Here is a 5013-nt window from a genome sequence, read left to right as displayed (position 1 = left end):
TCAACCGTCGTTCAGCACCCATCAAGTTGCATGCAGTGTTTTTATGTGGAAGTCGAGTGTATAGACGGGACTCCCCATGCAATCCCCGTCCCTCCTCCCACCTCCCCCTCTCCCGCATGATGAGGTCCTCCAGTGCGAGGGTGGGGTGCGGGGCGCGCGTGTCCCGGGGGAGTCGCGAAGTGGCGCGAGTGTGCGAGCCGCGCAGCGCGTATGAGGGTGAGAGCGAGTGGCGTGGTGGGGTTGTCGTGGGTCTTGAGGGAGGTTGGCGGAGGAAGGGGGAGTGGTGTGGGCGAGCGGCATCGCGATGCGCCGGAGCAAAGGAGGGGCCAGAGGAGCGGTGGGGGGGGGGGCGGGCATCCTTTTTATGGCTGCATGATTTGTAAATATTTATGAAAACCCCATCGTCTCAGCCCCAAATCGTCCTAAGCTGGATAAGCAAACTTTCAGCAAGTCTCAGGATACAAAATAATGTGCAAAAATCACAAGCATGCCGTTATTACAGCCAGGTAACAAGCAGAGGGCGAGAGGAGCCAAAGTCAGGTTGAATGAACCTTCCCATTCACCAATTGCTTCAAAGAGATCATAAAATACCTAGGGGAACGGTCGCAGCGGTTACAAGGATGTAAGAGGGACCTCTTCAAGGAGAACTAGCAAACCACTGCTCGGAGTGTGAAAGCAGAGAGAGGACACAAACAAATGGAAGGAACATAGCTCATGGCCTCATGGAGTAGGAAGAATCAATATCGTGGAAGAGAGGTGCCGATTACGGCGGCCCAAGGGTAGGTGGGTTTGTATGTGAGAATCAGATTCAATGCCATCCCCATCAAGCTACCAATGAGTTTCTTCACAGAATTGGATATTACAGTTTTCAAAAGAGTAATATAATGGTAATTACTTCTCTCGACAATTACTCATGAATAAATCACATCTATAGAGTTAAATGCCTTTCTATTTATTCTATTTTTCCATCTGGATACAAGTTAAGTACTCCTCATGGCACCATAGCTTTTTAAAAAAGATTGTAAAAGATTTTTCTTGGCACTATTAGTCTAACTATCATGCATTCCTCTATTCATTAGTCAACAAATAAGGGTAGAAAAGTTATCCTTCCAGATCTGCTCCTAACCTACATCCTACATGAAGCCTGCTCTGGTAATTCTAGTTTGCAGAAACCTCTCTTTTGAGTATCTGTAGAGTCTCCTTGGGCACTGAACATGCCTGCCCTGGTTCCTCTCCTGAACTACTAGGCAATATCCAAGTGCTTATGCTGTTGATGAAGATCTGTGAAAAGGAAGCTTGCAAAATTTTAGGCTGCTGCCTCCCTGACGAGAATCAAAATAGCAATATATTTGCAAACATAAACTTCTGTCTATGAGATTTTGATACGATTACCATGAATCCCCTCCACACACTTATCCAAGTACTGTGGGAGGGCAGTGGTGTCTGCACATATGTTTGCAAATTCTCAAGGCCTCTGTTTTGTCCAAAAAGTTTTCACTGGAATTACTTGCATACACTGGATTTACTTGCATACACTGGATTCTCCATTCCATACTATTTTTCCCTATTCTTTTCTTTTATTTTATCTTAATATTCACCTAAACAGGGGACCCTCCAATTCTTTCTCCCTGATATCATTTTCTAAATCCTATTATTTCTCTGCCATCTCCATCAGCCTCCTCCTTGACATAATCAAAAGACATAATTTTGGTAATAAAACAGTGTTGAACCAGTTTATCTTACAGCTCTGTTTGTCAGATAATTTCCATAGAGCATAAAAATTCCTACTCCAGAAAATTCCCTTGGTCTTTTTCACCAACTAAGACTCCAGTTTCTCGATACGTTTCCCTTTAGCTTCCTCCACTCCATCCCTAACATCACTACCCTCCAGCAACTTCTCCACAACACTTTCCACTGGATCATGCGGAGCCATTCCACATTCCCCTGCCTAAATTCCAGACTTAGTTCCTGACCTCTCTGTGCTTATCCAAAAACACAACAATGTGCTCAGTTAAACAATGGTGAGTGTTATGCTTTTTCACCTTCCCAATCCACCTCCAGGAACAAGAAGGAGGGCAGAGGGTTATTGCTTCCATGATATGGAATATGCCACCCTTCCTTCAGGGAAGATCATTATCTCTTTAGCACTGGGAGATGAATGGATCTTGGATGTTCATTCTGGAATAGTATCTGAAGATGGCCACAATCATATATTATAATTCTTCTTTGCTAATTAGAGTAACACTTCCTGATCTGTGAGCCTTAATTCCAGAGAAGGGTGTGTGTGTGTGTGTGTGTGTGTGTGTGTGTGTGTGTGTAGGAAAAGCAGGATTAAAGAAAGGAAGAGGCCAAAAATGAGCTGACCATGATACATTGTAGAGTTATGATTAAGACATTTGGAGAAAAACTTTCTGGCAACCACAGAAGCAAGGAAAACCGGGTGAGCTTCATCAACAGAACAGAGAAAATACACTCATTCCTCAACAGATACACATTTTCTGAAATCTAATTGTAAAAATAACTTGCAATCAGATATGGTTGCATTTATTCTTGACAGTAGTTTTACAACAAATTTTGAGCAGTTTCCATATAGCATCTGTTTTACCGACCCACTCAGAAAAGCCAAAGGCATGGCATCGTTGTATGTCTTCATGGAAGGCATACTGCTATGGCTAAGGCAATTGGTTCAAAAACTCTTCTAGTGACACCAAGGAAGGTGTGAATGGATTCAGAATTTAGTATCACTGAGACACTTCCCTCGGTTAGAGGCTTGTGTACATAGGAATCTAAGTCTGTTTGCTACAACATATGTTTGACCCTAATATGAGTCCCACTTGTATCTTATTTCACAGAGTTAAAATTCTTGGGAATTTAAATGATTCAGCCAAACTGATTCAGTTTCAGAATTCTGAGATTCTGAAGATTGTATAATATGTGGCAAGTTGTTGATTAGACATTCCGATAACCGAACTTTTTGTTCTAACACTAATATTCTTTAGGGCTCCTGTAGGAAAAATTTAGGACTGGAGGAAATTAACATGCATGCAACAGGAATTACTCAGTAGGTGGAATCAGTCCTGTTAGCCCTATCTGTGCAGCCTCCTATGGAAGACCCCTGTTTCTGTGAAGCTCAAGGCTGCACTGAAGTTGGAGAGAAGATGATATAGGAGCATAACCAGCAAGCTCGGTGGGCTTGCAGGGACCCTTGGGAGCCCCTGATGGGAGCCGGCTGCCTCTGCGCTTACACAGCTGTAAGGCTCTTCATGTTCTTGGGCTGGCCTAGCACATGTGTGGCTTCAAAATGTTCAGACCTCAGGCCTCAAATAATCTTTTGTTCTGTTTTCCTGCTTTGTATGTTTGACTCAGTAGCTTTGTTTATTTTCATAAAATATTTCCTTTTGGTTTGTGTTTCTTGGCATGGCCCAGCTTGGGATTTTCTACATGCAGTCTTCTTGGGACCCCTTGCCATTCATAATGCCACACTTCCAGGAGGTCTGCAAGCTTTCAGATAATTTCCACCTCCCAAGGCTTGGGAGGGCACTCAGGGCCAGAATGCCCTCTCTTTTTTTTTTTTTTTTTTTAACCTGAGGGGTGAGGGCTGCAGGGAACACAACTGTGTAGGGTCTGGAGCTTCCTTATAGTGCAAGAGATGTACTCAAGCCAAAGAAATCTCATATTCTCATCTTCCAGCGGAACTTGTTTTATCACTGATATTGGCAGTACTGATTCTTTGAAATTACAAGTTTCTTGACCTTATCTTTGGGGTTCTGCAACTAGTGGGTTCTTTAAAAGAAAGCCAGGCAGAAAGATAAGCTCTCACTAGCAGCCCCAAGTCCCAGAGACAGCCTCAGCCTTTCTTTACATAGATCTACCAGCTTTTTTTTCCTTCCCCTGAGGAAAGACATAAAACCCTTTCCCCAAGATTGTCAACATTCCAAAGCAACTAGTCCTGCAGGTTCCCTGTGTGCAAATGGCCATTGCCCTTCTCTGGAGCTGAGCTCCAGGGTGGAAGCTCTTGGCTCCCTGAGCATCCCCTTCAAAGAGGAAAATACCAGTGCCTCCTGAACCAACAATGAGACATGTTTGACTAGTGGTGATGAAATGTCTTCTATAAACACTCCCTACCTTACTCACCTCCCCTTTCTAGGACTGATTCACCACCAAAATATTCGTGTCACCCAAGTTCAAGTACATGAAACCAAACCCTTTGGTGTCAGTTGTTCTTAAGTGCCGTAGAAAGCCACACAAACTTCACTGGCTAGGGAGGTAATTAAGTCAAAGCCAGCTGCTGGTCTCCAACAGACCTGCGAGAACTACAAATAAGAACTGGACCTGGAGCTTTCTGGGTCAGATCAATAGTGCCTGCTGGGAATCCATGTTGCACAGTGAATTCCCCCCAAAAGTTCCTGGCCTTGCCCAGCCAGAATACATACTTTCAGCACAAAAAGAGATAGGACCAAGGCACCGAGTAATGTGATTTTTGTCTTCTACCATCAGCAGACTATGTAATCTCATTATCTCAAAACCATCTCCCTCAGAGCTTGGGATACGAATTCAAGTTTAATTTTAAAGTCTTATATGAGCACAAGGCTTTTTTTGTTTTTTTAAATAAAGTCTCACTCTGTGGCCAGGCTGGAGTGCAGTGGTGGGATCTTGGCTCATGGCAACCTCCACCTCCTGGATTCAAGTGATTCTCCTGCCTCAGCCTCCTGAGTAGCTGGGACTACAGGCACATGCCACCACGCTGAGCTAATTTTTGTAGTTTTAGTAGAGACAGGGTTTCACCATGTTGGACAGGATGGTCTCGATCTCCTGACATCGTGATTCATCTGCCTCGGCCTCCCAAAGTGCTGGGATTATAAGCATGAGCCACCACGCCCGGCCTGAATAGAGGGCTTTTTACGTATATTTTTAGAATAAAACAACTGTAATGGGACTAGACTAATTATTTCCTTAGGGGAAATACATACACACACACACACACACACACAATATATATATATATTATATATA

This window comes from Rhinopithecus bieti, unplaced genomic scaffold (assembly GCF_001698545.2).
Source record: "Rhinopithecus bieti isolate Rb0 unplaced genomic scaffold, ASM169854v2 scaffold_4781, whole genome shotgun sequence".
Taxonomy (NCBI): domain Eukaryota; kingdom Metazoa; phylum Chordata; class Mammalia; order Primates; family Cercopithecidae; genus Rhinopithecus; species Rhinopithecus bieti.
This window is presented reverse-complemented; position numbering follows the sequence as displayed.